This window comes from Lepidochelys kempii, chromosome 11, assembly GCF_965140265.1.
Source record: "Lepidochelys kempii isolate rLepKem1 chromosome 11, rLepKem1.hap2, whole genome shotgun sequence".
Lineage (NCBI taxonomy): Eukaryota > Metazoa > Chordata > Testudines > Cheloniidae > Lepidochelys > Lepidochelys kempii.
Window position 1 is genome coordinate 17791626 of NC_133266.1, and position 20684 is coordinate 17812309.

Below are 20684 nucleotides of genomic sequence, written 5' to 3' on the forward strand. Positions count from 1 at the left end.
ACACCTTCTTGTCAACTGTTTGAAATGGGCCACTCTCATTACCACTACAAAAATTATTTTTCCTCCCTTGGTATCCTACTGTTAATTGAATTGTCTCGTTAAACTGACCTCACAGTTGGTAAGGCAACTCCCATCTTTTCATGTATTTATACCAGATCCTGTATTTTCTACTCCATGCATCTGATGAAGTGGGTTCTAGCTCACAAAAGCTTATGCCCAAATAAATTTGTTAGTCTATAAGGTGCGACAAGGACTCCTCAATATATACCGTCTATAACTGTGTTCTGATTACACTTCACTGGTGTATCCTTATAATGGAGAGGTATTGTGACCTCTTCTTGTTCCTTCTTCCAGGGAATCAAGTTCAGCAGCTATTTCAGTTGTTTATTACTGCCTCCTTTCTGTTATCTGTAAGAATAAATCTTGCTAACCACCCTAAACTTAAGAAATTGGCATGGGAAACTCTTACACTCTACTTAGCTGGAGGCCTCACCATACTTATGTATGTGTGATTGCAGTCTGTTCACTACTGTACTGATTCTTAAGGCTTCTACTTTTCTGCATTTGAGGTAGCCTAGTGTTGTTCCTCTTGGGTGTTTCCTCAGTTGTTTTCTAAACAATTTCTCCTTTTTCATATTTTGTCTCCGTTGATTTATAACATTATTATCTAGGATGTTAAATGGCCCAGTTAAGATGGAAATAAGTGAACATATAATGAGACTGGTACAAGAGGTGATCTCTTTTGACAACCTCCTGTGTTGAGATCATCCTAAAGCGTCCTCAAATACAATTATGACAGTTCTGTTTGTGGAAAAAGCTTTTCTCTGTCCTTTGTTGCTTAAGGTAAATTCTGCTTATTTTGTGACTGTGAAGAAGTTCAGTGGTTTCTATGGGTTGATTTTTCTGAGGTCATTCTCCCCATTCCTTTGCTTCCAGGTAAGCATCTTACTACCTGAAGTATGTGCACCCCAGCTATGCAACAACCCTCTCTCATGCAGTGCCTCTGACTTCAAGGCCACTACTTATGTGAACAATGATCTCTTGAAAGAGTCAGAGTTGCAGGGATTTTAGAGTTATTCTACTCTCTCATGATACATCTGGGAGAATATCTTGAATATCAAATATTCCACATGATTACATTTCTCTGTTCTTTCTCCACTATCAGGAAAGATCTTTCTCTTGGTGATATCCGTCATTATGGGAGATGCTTTTATATGCTGTTCTAGATTCCTTTTTTGATAGACTGTCTTTAATCAACTGTGTTTCATTAGACATGCAAGTCCTGTAAGGGCATGATATCTGGCTCAAGGCAATCTGACAACTAGTGCTTACTTCACTGAACATAAGTCTGATTCTCATAATTCATTTGCTAAAACCTAACACTTTCTTTTTTTCTAAGTAGACTTTCAATAACTTACATGAGTCTATCTCAATTGGTCCCTCTTCATTTACAACATAAACTTGTCCTAATTTCGTCTGCTAAGTGTGAAACTTATCAGATGCTGCCTGAACTGTGTTACTAATGGATGTTCAAATAAACAGAATTTCTTTTTCTTTCGAACAGACTTAATTTAACTTAAAGTGCCATATGGAAGGTTTTCAAAATTGCAACATAAGGGTCTGTTATCAGATGTACCACTTCATTATTTTTTAAAGGAAGTTATTCTAACAGGCCAGAGTAAACAGTAGAAATAAAACCGAAGTACTTGTGGCACCTTAGAGACTAACAAATTTATTAGAGCATAAGCTTTCGTGGGCTACAGCCCACTTCATTGGATGCATAGAATGGAACATATAGTAAGAAGATGTATACACATACAGAGAAGGTGGAGGTTGCCATACAAACTGTAAGAGGCTAATTAATTAAGATGAGCTATTATTGGCAGGAGAAAAAAACTTTTGTAATGATAATCAAGATAGCCCATTTAGACAGTTGACAAGAAGGTGTGAGAATACTTAACGTGGGGAAATAGATTCAATAGATATGTAATGACCCAACCACTCCCAGTCTCTATTCAAACCCAAATTAATGTTATCTAGTTTGCATATTAATTCAAGCTCAGCAGTTTCTCCTTGGAGTCTGTTTTTGAAGCTTTTGTGTTGCAAAATTGCCACCCTTACGTCTTTTACTGAGTGGCCAGAGAAGTTGAAGTGTTCTCCTACCAGTTTTTGAATGTCATGATTCCTGATGTCAGATTTGTGTCCATTTGTTCTTTTGCGTAGAGACTGGCCAATGTACATGGCAGAGGGGCATTGCTGGCACATGATGGCATATATCACATTGGTAGATGTGCAGATGAACGAGCCCCTGATGGCATGGCTAATGTGATTAGGTCCTATGATGATGTCACTTGAATAAATATGTGAACAGAGTTGGCATCGGGCTTTGTTGCAAGCATAGATTCCTGGATTAGTGTTTTTGTTGTGTGGGGTGTGGTTGCTGGTGAGTATTTGCTTCAGGTTGGGGGCTGTCAGTAAGCAAGGACTGGCCTGTCTCCCAAGATCTGTGAGAGTGATGGGTCGTCCTTCAGGATAGGTTGTATATCCTTCACGATGCGTTGGAGAGGTTTTAGTTGAGGGGTGAAGGTGATGGCCAGTGGCGTTCTGTTATTTTCTTTGTTGGGCCTGTCCTGTAGTAGGTGACTTCTGGGTACTGTTCTGGCTCTGTCAATCTGTTTCTTCACTTCAGTGGGTGGGTATTGTAGTTTTAAGAATGCTTGATAGAGATCTTGTAGGTGTTTGTCTCTGTCTGAGGGATTGGAGCAAATACGGTTGTATCTTAGAGCTTGGCTGTAGACAATGGATCGTGTGGTGTGTCCTGGATGGAAGCTGGAGGCATGTAAGTAAGTATAGTGGTCAGTAGGTTTCCGGTATAGGGTGGTGTTTATGTGACCATCTCTTATTAGCCCAGTAGTGTCCAGGAAATGGACTGCTTGTGTGGACTGGTCCAGACTGAGGTTGATGGTGGGATGGAAATTGTTGAAATCATGGTGGAATTCCTCAAGGGCTTCTTTTCCATGGGTCCAGATGATGAAGATGTCATCCATGTAGCGCAAATAAAGTAGGGGCGTTAAGGGACGAGAGCTAAGGAAGTATTGTTCTAAGTCAGCCATAAAAATATTGGCATACTGTGGGGCCATGCGGGTGCCCACAGCAGTGCCACTGACTTGAAGGTATATATTGTCCCCAAATGTGAAATAGTTGTGGTTGAGGACAAAGTCACAAAGTTCAGCCACCAGGTTTGCCATGACATTATCGGGGGTCCTGTTCCTGATAGTTTGTAGTCCATCTTTGTGTGGAACGTTGGTGTAGAGGGCTTCTACGTCCATAGTGGCCAGGATAAAATGAATGTAATCTTACGTGTGTCTAGTCTTGAAACAATCTCTTTCTCACTCACATACTGATACACTGGAAACTTGTTGATAGTGAATTTTGTGTGTAAAATGAAATTACCATGTTGTTTCAGTGCCTTGTACTGTGAAAATTGAAGTTCTGGTGTAAAAAGAAACTGCTTAAAGTGATTTTTTTGTGTGTAGGTGAGTTGGTGCTGGAAATATTAACTATGAAATAGCTTCACTCTGTTACTATAGGCTGAAATTATCAAATACTATTCAGACTCTCATAGAGATAAGGTGTTTAATAGCTAATGACTTGAAAGCCAAAAATCAGAATCTATTTAAAAGTACTATCTGATCCCTAAAAGTCTTATCCATCATATGGATGTTGCCTGTCTTGACACTTTTTCATTCTTTAATCTCAAAATGACCTTTTCTTTCTCATTTAATTCCAACATACCTGATGGGTTACATGATAAATATTGTAGTTCCTTTTCTGAAAAAGAAACTGAAAAGAGACACTGAAGTCATTCTCTGTTACTTAATTTCAACATCCTTGACGAACTACCAGCTGAATTAGCCCCCTTTCTGAAAAAGGTATACAAGCAGACATACTTACTTTCAAATTCGGAGAGGCACCTGGAGTCTGGTGGCTTTACTATGAAAATATTTCAGACTTGTATAGTAAGCCCTTGTGTCCTAAACTGAAAATTGTTTGAAGAACAACTCTCTGTGCATTAAATAAAAACCAAGTGAAAACAAAACAACCCCCCCCCCCACCCTCGATGAAACTGTGATAACTGACAAGTAAATTTGACACAAACCTATTTGACTAAGGTAGTAATATACATACCGGTAGTTCCCTTATTAAAGTGAATTCAGAGGTTTCTTTTGCTGAAACTTTTGCCCTTCAGTTAGAAAGCATTCTCCCTCAAACTCTTTAACAACTAAGTATGGATTTATAAAAGGCAAATATACTGTAGCTCTGAACTTGAGAGCCTTACATAACCTAATTCTGAACATATCTTCCCCTGTGGCATTGCTTTTGCTTGATGTGGAAAAAAGCTTTTTTTTCCCATGTAGCCGGTCTCTTTTGACTGCCTTGCAGTGGTTTAGTTTTTGAACCTAAATTGATCAAATGAAATTTCATTACTATATGCAAACCCTTCTGCAAATACATTACTAATGTCCTCCTTTCACATATTTTTGTTTTAGAGCCCTTCGCAATAGTCTCATGAAACAGATCAGCAGTTTATGGCTTCCCTGTCCAGTATGTAAAAATTAAAGAAGTTCTGTATGCTGACAACACTATTAACCCCTCACTTAAAGCAGTTCTTGATACTTATTTATTTTTATTCCAGTTTCTCGTTTGAAAAATTGTTAAAATCTGAAACATTGCCTTTTAACCACTGGTTTCCTTGTCCTTTTTTAGGTATTTCCTGTGTGTCAGCATTCTAACGGAGTCAAATGCCTCACAGCAGAGTAACAGCCGTGTTAATCTGTATTCGCAAAAAGAAAAGGAGTACTTGTGGCACTTACTCTTTCTGTAATTATGCAGACAGTGTTTTAAAGTGGCACATGTAATGAAACTCTAATGTCCCTTGAAAGTGTTGTGGAGGATTCCCTGGAAACTGCCAAAATAATGGGATTGTATTCCTTTAAGCTTCTTGTTCTCTATTCACTTTCCCTTTACATCATGCTTTTAAAATAATCTGTAACATTAAATACATTTTGTGTAAAAATAGGTGCCCCAAATTGGATTTGCCAATCTAGTCAGCTAGAAACATAATCTGATATACGGGCCTGGAGTAAAAATTTCAGAGGATCCTAAGTGTCTTAGGGTGACCAGATGTCCTGATTTTATAGGGACAGTCCTGATATTTGAGGTTTTTTCTTATATAGGCACCTATTGTTATACCAATAAAATAAAAACCAGCAGGATCTTATTAAAGGGAAAAAGGCAAAATACTACATTTATTGTGAATAGAGAAAGAATCATAGTAAGCAGTTACTTATAGCTATAACATTCCATTCAATCTCATATTTATTCACACATTCATTCATACACACACACAGGTTCTGCAAGGTTGTTATCATAGTAAGCAGTTAGTTATAGCTATAACATTCCATTCAATCTCGTATACACACACACACACACACACACACACGTTCTGCAACGTTGTTACACACACACACACACGTTCTGCAACGTTGTTACACACACACACACACACGTTCTGCAACGTTGTTACACACACACACACACACACGTTCTGCAACGTTGTTATCATAGTTACCAGCCTTAGAGTTGCTCATGCCAGGCTACTGGCCAAGTGGCCTGGACATGAGGAGGGAGCAGGGCCTTGTCTGATGCTCCTGGAAATTGGTTTGCAGAATCAGACCCCAAAGTTCTCACTTTTTAGAGTCTATTTTTATAGGAATTTCTTCCTATGCCAGTCTATGGGAATTGCTTCATCATGCTGTTGCTGAATCAATCAGCAGATAGCACATTCCTGATGGCTCCGTGCTGCTAGATGTTATCTTGTTCTTTGGTTCTCCCATTCTTGAGGCTGTTGGGTGGATTCCAGTCTGCCCTCTGGGGGTCCTCTGGTTATTTCCACTTGAAGCCTTCTTCAGCGGATGGACACCGGATTCTTAGGTTGGCACCTCCCTGATCATTCAGTTATTATCCACACCAAGCATCCATCCACATACATCCTCTATCTCTATTTTAATCACAATTGTTAACAAAGCAAGATGATTACAAAAAAGGGCGGGGAGTCTCTGTGTGCTGTTTCTGTTGTTACAGAGTATTGTTTTGAGTCTCTCTCTGTGTGTGAGTAGTTGTTATTACAAAGAATTGCTTTGAGAACAGACTCTGTCTTAGAATGTACTAACGCAATTAGCAGCTTGCAAGTTTAACACATAGAGGGAGACAAACAGTACCAAAAACCAAGAGACCTCTTAATTAGTAATACCCTGGAGTTTAAACTATGGGGAATCAAACTTATTTGTGATTTTAATACAGAACTTCTTTAATATGATCCAACACTATTACCACTCCCCACTTCCCATCCTGATTTTTCACACTTGATATCTGGTCACCCTACTTAGGAGCCTACTTCTTTTCAAAAATGAGAAGTATCATTGAAAGTCAGGAGGACTTAGAAGCCTAAGGACTTGCATACGCTTGAAATGCTGCTGCAGCTGTGATGCAATAGCACTTTAGTGCAGATACTACCTAACCTGACAAGGGTTTTTCCCATCAGTGTAGGTTATCCACCTCCCTGAGAAGTGGTAGCTAGATCGATGGAAGAATTCTTTTGTTGACCTATACCAGGAGTTAGGCTGGCTTAACTATATCACTCAGGAGTGTGGATTTTTTATACCCCTGAGCTATATAGCTGGGTTGACCTAATATTTTAGTGTAGATCAGGCCTTAGTGTGAAAGTCACTTTTGAAAATGGGAGTTGGGTGGTTCTGAAAGTTCTGCTTCTTGTCTATGCACAAAGTTGCACTGGTTTAACTGAAGATAGGATTTAATATTGATTTGAACTGGTGCAAGCCATTGGGTAGATGATAATATATTGGCTTAAAACTGGTTATATTTGTTTAGCCATAGAATCTTCTTTATTGGACAAGCAATCTAATCTGGTGGTTCCTTACTTTGCTGAACTATTTTCTTCATGGTTTTATTTAGAATGACTTTTCTTATTCTTTTCTTCCTTTTTTAATACTATCAGTGCAACTTCCAATATTAACATTCACCAAGTCATTGTTTTTTGTTTCCCTGTTGTGGACAGATAAAACAAAATATTGCTACAGTCTTTGAGTTGAACAAGTTATAGAATTAATATAAATTAAATGACAATATTCTAGTATATAGTTCTCATTTGTGAAGCACGGTTTTATTCTGAGTCCCTGCAGGCAAAAGATTATACTCAGTCTAGATAGATACGTAAGAAAATTAATGTCATAATAGATCAGATTTCAGTCTTTCATTACAAAATGTAGGAACCCTAGAAATAACTCTTCAGTAACAATTGAGCTGAATATTATTATTCTTATACTGCGTTCAATATACTTTTCAATAATCTAGACGTAAACGTAAAATCTCTGCTGATAAAATTTGCAGGTGACACAATGATTGCTAGAGTGGTGAAAAATAAGGAGTCATACAAAGCCATCTGGACAGTTGGTTAGCTGGGCCCATTTGGGCAAAGTGTATTTTAATATAGCCAAATGCAAGGTGATACATCTAGGTACAGAGTACACCTAAAGGATGGGGGACTGTATCCTGGAAATTAGTGACACTGAAAAGGATTTAGGAGTGCTGGTGGATAAGCAGATGAACATGAGCTCCTAGTTCTGTGCTGTGGCAGAAGGGCCCAGTGGGATCCTTGGATGTATAAATAGACAAATAGTGAGCATGAGTAGGGAGGTGATTTTACTTCTATACACCATTGGTGACGCTGTCTAGGATACTGCATATAGTTCTGGTATCTATGTTTTAAAAAGGATGTTGAAAAATTGGAGAGGGTGCAGAGAAAAGCCACAGAAATTATTGTAGGGCTGCAGAAAATGCCTTCTTGTGAAAGACAAGCTCATCAAACAGAAGGCTGAGAGGTGATTTGATTAGCATGCAAGTGCCTTCACAGGAAGAAAATACTGGGTTCTAAGGGATCTTCAGTCCAGGCATAACAAGAAGCAATGACTGGAAGTTAAAACCAGCCAATTTCAAGTTAGAAATAAGGCACACGTTTTTAACAGTGAACATTGGAACAAACCACTCAGGGAAATAGTGGGTTCTCCATCTCTTGATGTCTTCAGTTAAGACTGGATGTCTTGTTAGAAGATGGTTTAGCCAAACACAAGTTATTGGGCTCAATGCTGGGGTAATTAGTGAAATTCTCAGACCTCTCTTGTGCAGAAGGTCAGAATAGATGGTCCCTCCTGACCTTAGAATCTAAGAGTTGCTTTCATGTAAAAATTCTTACTCATTCTCCTTATTATAGAAGAGAAGACTGAGAAGGGGACATGAGACCAGTTTTCAAGTACATAAAAGGTACTTGAAAGGAGGAGGGAGAAAAATTATTCTCCTTAACCTCTGAGGCTAGGACAAGAAGCAATGGGCTTAAATTGCAGCAAATGTGGTTTAGGTTGGACATTAGGAAGTTTTTCCTAACTATCTGGATGGTTCAGCACAGGGGCAGTGAGTTGTATGGGCCCTTAGTGCGCATGCTTAATGAATATGAGAGCACAGGGGCCCGGCTCCACCAAAGTTTGGGGCCGGGTCTCTCCTCCGCTGCTGCCCGCGTGTGCCGCCCCCGGGCAATTTAAAAGGGCCCGGGGCCCCCATGGCCACCACCAGCAGTGCAACGGGGCTAAGGCGGCTTCCTGCCCGCCCCGCTCCACTTCTGGAAGCTGCAGGCATGTCCCTGCGGCCCCTGGTGGGGCATGGGTGAGGCAGTGTTGCCACACGCTGCCCCAACCCTGAACGCTGACTCTGCGAACTGTGCCCAATAGGAGCTGCTGGGGCAGTGCCTGCGGGTAGCAGTGCCCAGAGACCCCTCCCGCCCCCCACCTAGGAGCTGCTGCCAGAGGGGGGTGCGGATTGCTTTTGGGAGCTGCCCAAGGTAAGCGCCTCACCCCTCATCCTCTCCCGCACCCCAATCCCCAGCCCAGACCCAACGCACCCAAAATCCCTCCCAGAGCCCGCTCCCCACTCCTGCATCCCAACTCCCTGCCCCAGCCCAGAGCCCGCACCCAAACGCCCGCCCCCTGCACCTCCTCCTGCTTCCCAACTCCCTCCCAGAGCCTGTGCCTCACACCCTACTCTCTCCCAGAGCCCACCCCCGCTCCCACAACCCAACCGCCTGCCCCAGCCCAGAGCCCGCACCCTAACTACATCCTAGAGCCTGCTCCTGCACCCCACCTCACCCCTCTGCCCCAGCCCAGAGCCCGCACCCAAACTCCCTCCCAGAGCTTAGGTGAGGGAGTGGGGACAGGACTTGGACCTGTTCTGGGCACCACCAAAAATTATACAAACCTGCTGCCCCTGGTTAAGCACTGGAATAAATTGACTAGGGAGGTCGTGGAATCTCCATCACTGGAGATTTTTAAGAGCAGCTTAGACAAACACCTGTCAGGGATGGTCTAGATTATACTTAGTCCTGCCGTGAGTGCAGGGGACTGGACTAGATGGCCTCTCGATGTCCCTTCCAGTCCTATGATTCTATTATACCAAAATTTTGTGAAAGAGATGGGTGTGTCCTTTGATCTGGTAGTACAGGAAAGGGTGTAGAGCATCCTATACAGGAAATACACTTGTAATTTGGCAGTTAAACTATACAATTTATACTTCATGCTGCATAGAACAGAATGCACATCTGTTCAGTGCTTAGAGCCATTTTATTCCAATTTGGCTGTGATCATGTAGATGCCTTATGATTTCTTATATCAAGTAACTGCAAAAAATAGATATTTCAGTCCTTGTATCTCTTCCTGTAGTTATGGAATCCCACTTAACTGACATTGACTGTCACAAAAAAGCTACTCAGTGTGTTTGCTTTCTTTTAGGTTTAACTAATCTATCTAAATTATGTAAACACCACTGCCGCTAACAGTTTGAAAACAGTATGTACAAACAGTTGATTTTTAGTGTATTCTGCATCTCAAATATCTGGCTTAATTTTATGTGATTGTTATAGATAAGATTCTTGATGGACAAATTTGAAGTATTATAAGCTTGTAATTGTGTTATACTGATTAGTTACACGCATATTTTAATACAAATTTTTTTCAATTGTACTCTTCATAGGTTTGAATAATAGCCCTTGTTCTCTGCCAAATACCAGCTGAATTTATTTCTATAAATCAATAAATGAGTTCTAGACACAGTCTTTAGACGCAGTAATGCAGTATCTGCAGAATACTTCTTATGCCTACCTGGGTAATATTTCTTTTGTCATTTCCTAAAATTTAATAAAGATGGAATTTAAATCAAATAACACCTTCAGAGCGCATGACAGTTATTTTTGTCTTGTAGAAGTCAGTGGGTAAATTATCACAAAATTTGCTATGCTTTTGTAGTTATAGATCAATTAGGGTTTTCATTGTAAATCTACAATTAAGAAGTTATGAGCTCTGTAGGTGGAAAAATTCTCTCCAGTTTCAGTATTGGTATGAAAGGCTCTAACATGGGAGGGAATTTATCATTTTTTAGAAATTTGGGGACATGGGGTGGGAAATTAGGGGTGTGGATTGCGGTTACAGGTCTTTCTCATCCTTGCTTTGCGTAAACATATTTGTTTTTAAATATTTTCAGTACTCATTTTATTCACAAATGGCTTTAGTTTTGAATAGGAGATTTTGCAGGCCATTAGGTTTTTAATGATCACCAGTTGCTTTAATATTTCAGATTGGTAATCTATTGATTTGTGCAATTTAGTATTTAAAATGTATAGTCTCAGTGCATGTTTCATTGACTATCCTCGCACTTGCCACTTTCATAACCTTACTCCCTTTTCAGTTTTGATGATGTATTTTATGTTGGTAAGGAAATGCTTCCTGCAGCTAGTGCTGTAATCTCTAATTGCTGTTGAAAAATTTCCTCTGCTTTTTCCACTGGCTTGGCAGGGAGATGAAATAACTAAACTAGTAAAAAAAGAGAGTTTCGGAAATCTGTGTTGTTAATACTGTAGGACACAAATCCAAATTAGTGGTATATTTTCATGGCAAAGTGTTTGATCAGAGGTCTCTGTCTAAAATGGGGAAGGAGACAGTTAAATAGACCTTAATATTTTGAAATCTCTGCTAGGGAAAATTGTATTGACTTCCATTCAAAGGTAATAATTGTTTATTGCCAACTACTTTTGCTTGAATCTTTTCAATATTTATTGAATATTTATTGCTTGAGAGAGTTTCTGGATCGATCTCCATATCAAGTATGGCAAAGTTGATGGGGATAAAGTTAGACAACGTTAGTTCTAGCTTCCTTTCAACCTTCCTGTGTTTTAACCCAGACTTGGTGGGGGACTACTTATGGAGGTGAGAAAGTGGCTGAGACAGTCCATTTTAGTCCTTGGCCTCTTTGCAAAGTACCAGTTAGTACTAGCTGAGGTGGAGATTCTGGGAAGTTTCCACCACTACACTGGGAACTGGGCTGAAATCACCAACTCATTAACACTGACCATTGAACAGCCATCTGATTGAATTCAAGCCTACAGTAAAAGGAAAGGCCTCATTGCAGAATATAGATAGGGTAGTGTAACAAGCATTCCAGTGTAATGGGTTAAATTCTGTGATGTAAATAACTGCACACTCATTTACTTACATTCTTTGGGGTTTCGACAGGGCTTAATTTGTGCCAGGGCTGAGCCCTGGCACCTCCAGGCTTGGCAGTTCATAGCCCTGGCACCTCTGGGCTTGCTGCATCAGTTATGAATGTAAAAAAAAAAATTGCTTGAGCCCCAGCACCTAATGGCTTGAGCCCTGGCACCTCTCATTACAGATTAGCCATGGGCCAAGCCCAGTGCTTATCTCTGCCTTCTGTGTGCAACATTTAGCACAATGAGAGACCTAGGTCTTTTGGGGCTTTTTACTGAGGGCAGTAAGTGACTAGGAGAGAAAAGGCTTGTTCAGATTAAGCATCTGTCGAGTTTCTGCTGAAGTCTTGTAGCTTGATTAATTTCCTAGCATCATAGGTGCTCCACCACTCAGGTAGTTTACACACAGTGTAATGTTACAGCAAAATGCTAGTATTGATTAAACTACTTTAAAAGTTTCCAAGAGTGCCTTCTTACATACCAAGATATTGGCATATGTGGTGGGATGTCTAGAATAGAGAAAACAGAGAGCCCTTTGAATGAACAAAACAGTGATCCTTGTATAAAGAGCCATACTTGGAAAAATATCACGGTAATTAAAATATACAGGGCAGTTAGTCTACATAAAGCTTACATTTTGCATGTCTCAAAGAAAAGTTACCCAGAGAATGAATTCTTTTTATAGTTGAAAATGAAGTATGAGTGTATTTTTCTTTCCTACACTCAGAGTGTGGGGTTTCTGCAGTCCGCTCAGTCTTAAAGAAGTTCTAAGTTTCATGCCTTCCCTCAGCTTTAAGCTCATGGCCACTATCATTCTGAACCAGAATTGTTGGTAATAAATCTCTTCAGACTTAGCCATTGCGGTTCCTGGGTTGGCTAATTGGGTCGCTTCAGAATGAAGCATGGTTTGGGGTTTTCTTTTGTTGCTCCTTCGTGCTATGGCATTCCCAAGGGACGTTTACACTTATGGTGGCATATAGAGTACAGATGCTGTGTGCCCAGCTACCACAGGTGTAAACAGCAGTGTAGATTGTGAGGCAGGGCTTAGGCGAGGGCAGTGGTCACCAACTGGTCGATCATGATTGACTGGTTGATCCTAGAGGATCTCCCTCTAGGAGATCGCGATCTCTGGTGGTGCAGCATGGCTGCCACTAAGGCAGACTCCGTACCCTAGCCCCATGCCGCTCCCGGAAGCGGCCAGTGCAGCCCCATGACCCTGTGGGGGGGAAGGGGGTGGGTCAGAGGTCTCCCTCTGCCTGCTGCTCCTGCGTGCAAGCACCGCCCCCGCAGCTCCTGTTGGCCGTGAGAGCTGTGGGGGCGGTGCTTGCAGAGAGGGGCAGCATGCGAGCCACATACCCTCTACCCCCCTCCTCCAGGGGGCCGCAGGGGTACTTTGGCCCCTTCCAGGAGCGGTGTGGGGTCGGGTTAGGCAGGGAGCCTGCCTTAGCCTTGCTGCGCCCGCCGACCAGGAGCTGCTGGAAGTAACGGCTGCCTGGCGGAAGTGAGCCCCCCGGCCCTGAGCCCCCTCCCAGAGCCAGCACCCATGCCCCCCCTTCACCCCAAACCCCCTCCTGAACCCCAAACCCCAGCCCTGATCCCCTCCCAGAGCCAGAATCCTGTACCCCCTCATGCACTACCCCCTCATGCACCCCAACACTCTGCCCCAGCCTGGAGCCCCACCCTGCACCCAAACTCCTTCCCAGAGCCCGCACCCTGCACCTCCCCGCTCTCAAAGCTTTTCATTGACATGTGTAGCTACACACCTCAGTGACAAGCGTGGACGCAGCCTGACTTTTCGTTGCAGCATGTAGCTACATGTGCAGTGCCTGTACTTGTCTACGCACTACTGTGAGCATAGACATAGCCCTACATTCAGCTGTTCCACGAAAGTCAGAAGCTACAACTTGAATCAACATTTCTCATGCTCGTGCAAAATGCTGATTGGAAGCCTAAAGGTTTGCCCCATCCTTTTCTCTCCTAATTTTACCGTGTAACGTTTATATTGTGTTGTGTGATGCATTGTTGAGATGAAAATAAAAACTGGCATGGCACTTTTCCACAAGAAGGGGCATTAGCTCTTGTGATCCTAGCCAAACTCCAGTTTAAGTAGTTAGATTCTGCACCCCTAGATTTGGTTTCAGTTTGATACAGCATTCCTCTGCACTTCCTGTGCTAGTCTGCGGAGTAACGTTGCTGCATGTTGAACAGAGTTCATGTTCCATCTGACAAGTCTGTTCATTGGTGGTAAAGTGATCCCTATTTATATAATTGCTTATGGGCCTTTATGGAAAAAGACCAGTGTGACTAAATACATACTATCAATATGGATTTTAGTGTTCTTGTTTTATCTTTTAAAAACTATTTAAAATCATTCTCTTGTCTTATAAGTGTCTAGTGCACATTTGACACTATATGAGTAATACCAGTTGTTAAAATCAATAAAGTGAAATGCAATACACAAGAAAGATACTCTTATGTATGCATGCTCTTGTCCTTTCACAGGCTACAGAATATTTTTAAAGCTACCACCCACCTTGTTCTTGAAATAACTTCAGATTTGGCACTTCATTAAAAAGATTGATGATACAACTTAAAATGCAGCATGGTAAGTAGGTTGAAGTTATTCTGGCAAATCCTTCTGGCATTGGAAACTTACAGGACTTAAACAATTTCTCCAGTGCCTTCTAATATGAGAACTAAGCCAGTTAGTCAGGATGTAAATTGTATGGCCAAACCCCCTGCAATATAAAGGCGTATCAGTTTTTTGCACTGTTTATTGTATATTGTATATAACGTTGTTCAGTTTTCTACTGGATAATGAGAGAGCAGAACAAATATTTGTCAAATACATTAGAACTTTGCCAGAATTAATCAAATATGCTTGTCAAATAGTATTTGATGTGCTATAGAGCTTGAATAACGCAATAAAGTATTGTTGAAAAATGACATTGAAGTTCTTCCAATAATGTATTAGTTGAATCCTATTCTAGCAACTATATGTATTGCATGGTTTTGGGCTTTCACTTCCTGGCTTCACTCCACATTTTCTTTTCTCCTAGACTAGATCATGGTGCATGCTTTCAGGAATTGTCTTCAATGTTGATTTCTTTTCTCATCACCACTCTCTTCTACTACTACTACGGTAGCATCTCTCCGAATGGTTCCTTATTGAGGTAGGTGTACATACACCTAGTATGAAACAGTCCTTGGTCAAGAAGCTTGAGTAGTGTAAGTTCATTACCCAGTCTGCCCCTCCCTCAATGTGGAGAGGACATGCACAGGCTTTGTAAGCTGATCTGAGATTTCCCATGCAATTCAACCAAAATGCACTGTTTTAGGTAAAATATAAAAGATTTATTAATTACAGAAAAATTTAATTGATTATAAGTGTAGAGATCAAAGTTGCAAAGAGTCCTGTGGCACCTTATAGACTAACAGACATATAAGCTTTATATAAGACATATAAGTGGGTGAATACCCACTTCGTAGGATGCAAGATCAAAGTTGGTTACCTAAAAAATAAAAGGAAGTTCACAATCCGAGTTCTATAAACTAAACAGGATTTGAATCAAGCAGTGTCTCACCCTGATAGATAGTACAAACCGGTCACAGATCTTCAGTACACAGTCTGGAACTCTCCTCCAGCCTGGGACCACCTCCCCAGTTCAAAGTCTTTTGTTCTTCAGATGTGTTTCTAGGTGTTGAGTTCTGGGGGGAGTGAGGCCAAACGGATGACGTCCCTTTCTATAGTTTATAGTATAGTTTCTTCCAGCTTACTGGAAAGATTTTTGATTGTGACTTGGGGGTCCAGTCCTATTGGTCAAGTAGTCTCCCCTGTATACACGCTCTCTCTGAGAAGGCTCCATTGTATTCCATTCCTGGGATAGTGGATTCTCTTTAATGGGCCATCAGCGTGACTGTCTATTCCATGGTTGTACCTGAAAGGCCTGGCTGTGGGTGTTTCCAGCCTCACAACATATTTCAGTAACACACACAGCAAAACTTCATAACTTCACATACTATGATAGCACATACCATCCAACAGGATATTAATGTTCAACAGATCAAGACTTTAAATTATACCTCACAAGGCATACTTTGTACAAAGCATATAATTATGTCAGTGGTGAATATCGGGGTTCTGGGGTGTTGTTTTGAGGTACAGAGTACCACAGTTTTACTTTTGGCCATCATAACATCCCATGACAATGAGTTCCACAGGTTAGTTGTATGTTGTGTGGAAAAAAATATTTCCTCTTGTTTCTACTCAATCTGTTGCCTATTAATTTCATTAGGTGACCCCTGGTTTTGGTATTGTGGAAAGGTTAATAATGCTTCTCTATCCACTTTTTCCACACCATTCGTGATTTTATAGATCTCTATCATATCCCCACTTAGTCATCTCTTTTCTAAGCCTAACGGCCCTACTCTTTTTAGACTCTCCTTGTATGGAAGCCATTTCAGACCCTTGATTATCTTTGTGGCCTTCCTCTTAACCTTTTCCAGTTCCACTATACCTTTTTTGAGATGAGGTGACCAGAATTAGATACAGTATTCAAGGTGAAGGCGCATAATTGATTTATATAGTGGTACTGTGATTTTTTCCCTTCATTTTCTATTGCTTTCCTATTTGATCCTAACATACTGTTAGCGTAATTATTGGTTAAAAATGCTAAGAGCATGTGACTGTCTCTTGGGGTGGTCTCTTGAGGGGCCTCAGCTTCTTCTGACTGAAAAATTCCTCTGTAGTTTGCTCTTAGGACAGTTCTTGGACCCTCACCTTCAATTAAGCCTGTCAGCCCTTTGCTTTTTGGGCTTGCTGCCGTCTCTGTCTCCTAGCTGTTTTCTTGGAGGTAGCCTGGTGCAGGGCTGTTGCCACCTTGTTATCCCAGGTCTTTCTGCCTCCCTTTCCTTCTGTGCATGCTCCTCTTTGTAGCAGGCCCTGTTTCCTTTTATTGGTTGAAGCTATGGGTGCCTGCCTCCATAACTGACAGCTCTGGCAGCTGCATGGGGTTGTTGTGATCAAGCTGTTTGCTTGTAAACAGGAGAGAGACTTCTCCCCCTTCTGCCTGTGTTCAGCATGGGATTTGTAGATCCCATTACAGAGCATAATTAACATTTATTGGGAACAAGCTACATAGACATGAGCTGTGCTAACTTTTAAATTCTAACAATGCACCTGACTTAACCAGTGGCTTCTCATTTACTCAACTGCTCCTGCTATTCTAGTCCTGAACCTTTCTTGAAAGGATGCTTTGCAGTGCTTGATCCAATGTCCATACAGTGGTGAAAGTGTGATGTGAATTTGTATGTACTTGGTACTAGGCCACCAAATTCAGTTGCACTTGTGACTCTCAAAGGATTTTAAATAGCTGTCCTAAGAGGACAATCTAGTGCAGAAAAAACACTTTCACCAATAACACAGATATTTTGCGAGATGGTGCGGATTCCTTCCAGTTTTTGTCATGTATCTGCAATAGCTTTTTCAGAAGCCAAAGACTCAATATGTTAATTAGGCAGAGACTGAAACTTGTAAGCAATGCTATTTATCAGAACAGATGATCCGAACATGGGAGAAAGTACGAGCTCACTAGCTGTGCAGATGTTGGCAGCTGGGGTAGAAACGTTAACTTAAATTCCACAAACTACTTAATTGAAGGCCAGATGTTTCTGAAGCTTGAATGAGATTAAAACTGTTAAGAAGTCACACGATTAAAAAAACTTTGATGCTTCATATGTGGAATAATATTATATAGCTATATATGGCACACAGTAGAGAAGGATTCTGAAGGCACGTTACAAGCTTAACTAAGGTCCAAATTATATGTAAGGATCACTTTCACCCACCACTGAAATGCATCCAGATTTGGAGTAAAACATGGCACCTGTTTAGTGGTACACAGCAACACTTCACAGTGGCTTAAGACAAAAAGGAAGGAATATCATTTCAATTTGAAACGGGATGGAGGATTTAGATGGGTAAATTACATCATACCTTAGTTGGAGTTTTGGTCAGGATACCAGTGTAAACAGTCCTACGGTTGAGACTAGTGCTGCGGAACTTCAGTGACCAGAAGTCTTCAGGATCTTAGTTTTACTTGTGGTGTGAAAGAATCAAGGCTAATTTTCCTCCCAGGAGGCCTTCAGTTCACCTCTGTCAGCCACATCTATGACTGATATGTTTCTCACCCTGTTTCTTTGCTAGATAACTTCAACTTGATTCTGGGAAATGACTTGCAGACATGTCCTCTGTTACCTGTAGAGTACTTGTGCCCCAGATTTAGGGGCTAGAATGTTGAGCAAGTTTCTGGCTGGTGAGACTAGAAGAGGAGAATTACACCTTTGTCAGATTTCTCTCACAGCTAACCAACTAATTAATCCTAAAGCTAGGGGCAAATATGCTCCACTGTAGTTAAATTTATTTCTGGTTACCCATTGAAGTCCCTGTTGAGTGTTGTCTCTCTCTATCTCTTTGTATTTCTTTTGCACAGAGAAGGCCTTCTTGGCTAGTAAGGAAAAATTAGAGCAACATTGATTCATTTTAGAATCATTCATGAAGTTTCATTACACAATGCTTTTGTTAGCTGTTCAATTCTATTCACAAGATCAACTCAGGTTATTCTCCTTAGCTTGTTTTTATAGATCTAAAGAGATTAGTTTGTTTAGGTTTAGGTTTTATTAGAGTAACTTAATTTAACCTTGCTAGGAAATGGAAGCGAACTTCCAAAGCAACTTATTGTCCATTGAATTTCCTTTTGTATTCAAGAGGACTTTTTGATGTTGGGCTACCAGAGGACCAGTTTGCAGTTGGTCACATCCATTTAGGGCTGTGGCTGTTCCTTTAACTCTAGGATGCGTGAGCTCTGGAAAAATTAGTACCCAGGTTACAGCAACAGTAGCTAATCTATTAGTATAGACAGGAGCAGACATCACTGTGTCATAACTTGCTGAGAGGTTTTTATGACACAGTAATAAAAACTCCTTAACATGTATATTCTTGCTACTACTACTGCAACTGCACATTGTTGGCAGCTGCTGTATCATGGGTACGAAGTTTTCTAGTGTAGACAAAGCCCTAGAGGAGATGGGTAATGTCTGACAAAGGGAAGTTTTAGGTCACTTCCTGCTGCTGCGGTTTGTTGATATCTGGACTTTCTGTTCAGTTTACCTCTCACACATGGATACTTTACTGTGCCTTTTTTTTTCTTCTTAATAATGGTCCTCAATGTGGTCCTTTAGGGCAGTCTGCTAATAATGCTACAAGAAAGCTTCTGAAAGGGACATTTCTCTCTTCTCTCCCCTCCCACTATGTACTAACAAAAACAAAACAAAAAACAACCCTAAATTATTATAGAATTACAAAGTATTTAGGGCTTTCAATTACAGTAGCTAAGAGCTTTTCAAACATTAATTAAGCCTTACAATACCCTTATGGAGGTAGGCAAGAGAAATGTCATCCACTTCACCCAGTGCTGAAACACATCCACTTCTGCTTGTTGCTGGGAAACCACCTGGTTTGGGGAAAATGCTCTGTTAGTTGTTGATACTGCCTCAGGGATGGCTTGTGTTCTCTTCCTAGGAGAGAATGGCTGCTCTGCTCTCAAAAGAAAATATACCAGAAAGAGCGAGCATGCTCATTCTTCATGAGACTTAAAGGGACCATTTCTGCTTTTAACGAGCACCAGCTGTGTCCCACTGAGTACCAATGATTCTGACCCACTCCAGCTTGTTAGATCATTTTAGCTGAACATGTTTGGGGAAATTTTTAACACATGTGAATGTGGTGCAGACTGAAAAATAAGTGCAAATATGTGGTAAGACCAATCTAACCTCATTTATAGTTATATAAGACTATTTAAAGCAGGTCATCTGTGTGGAGCGAGAAAAGTGTGCCCTCATTTCCTGGCAGATATGGGATTTTTTTTTTAAATCACACATACTGAAAGAACTCTATCTCTAGAAAGAGGAGTATGCAATGAAGCTAAATACATCTCTTGTTCATTTTATTTGTCTCAGGATGCTTTAGTTATAATCACTTTTCTGAGATTAGTTTTTAGAAATTGTTTGAATGTTTTTGCATGTGATATGTTCTGTTTTCACATATTTAACATTAAATTGTTACTCATGATTTAATAATAGCAGTATATAAAATGCTTTTCATTTTTATAGCACTTTGTGAGCATTAATTAATCTACTTAATAATAAGAACATTTTGTCTTAATTGTCCTATGTGCAGATAAAATTTCAGTAGTTACTTAGTCTCCTGCTGGGATTGAAGACTTCTATTTCCTGTATCTCCATATAATACATAGAGAAGTGCAATATACTTAAAATTTCCTCTGCTTTAAAAACATGACTGTTTTGTTCTGGGTGTTTTTAAAGGAGGTGGGGAGATGGATTTCCATATGTGGCTAATGATTTTGAGTGCCTCAGATTTTGAGTCCCTTATCTGAAACACCTTAACAAGGCCTGACTTTCAGAGGGTGAGGTGATTAATACTTCATGAAAATTGGTCTCCTCTAAGGTGTCTCACATAGTGCACCTCGAATATCTAGTCACTCCTGAAAATCTTGGCACATGGGGTGTTGGGTGGTGTAAGGGAGAGGACTGAAATATTTTTCCCTTTGCATTTTTTAACAAGAAGCCATATTATGCTGACAAGAAGTCAATGTTGCGAACAGTTTCAGTTTGAACACTGATCCTTTTGAAACCAGTTTAACTTCTGGGCTCTGGCAGTATTGGCACAGGCTCCTGCCAACAATGGAATTTGTACCAGGAGATCCAACATGTGAGTTCAAGAAGTTGGGATAACTGACTTTGGCTTTGCATTCAGTAACCGAATCCTGTTAATCCAGCTTCTCACTCGTTCCGCATTTACGCCTTTACAGGAGTACACAGTAGAAACTTGCTAATTCACAGTGAAAGGTCCAGTACAAATTGGCACATAAGCAGGTAATCATTCTAAGATTTAATGCGTACCAAAACAGACATTTACTCAGGTTTTATGCAGGGATTTAGATTG

The 20684-nt window shown here is 40.7% G+C and overlaps 1 protein-coding gene across 5 annotated transcripts in view; it reads left to right on the forward strand.

Annotated features, from left to right (window-relative positions):
- The window catches only part of MGAT5 (alpha-1,6-mannosylglycoprotein 6-beta-N-acetylglucosaminyltransferase), a 235733-nt gene that overhangs the window by 13080 nt on the left and 201969 nt on the right, over window positions 1-20684 (forward strand). The window contains exons 1-3 of one of the 5 annotated variants that reach the window (XM_073305298.1): window positions 8894-8971; window positions 14165-14267; window positions 14722-14835. The exons of 2 other annotated variants lie outside the window; for them this stretch is intronic. The gene's annotated coding sequence lies outside the window, so the exon portion shown is untranslated. Of the gene's footprint in view, window positions 1-8893; window positions 8972-9379; window positions 10288-14164; window positions 14268-14721; window positions 14836-20684 lie in introns of those variants that run through there. 2 more of the 5 variants (XM_073305299.1, XM_073305297.1) reach the window with 2 other exon arrangements.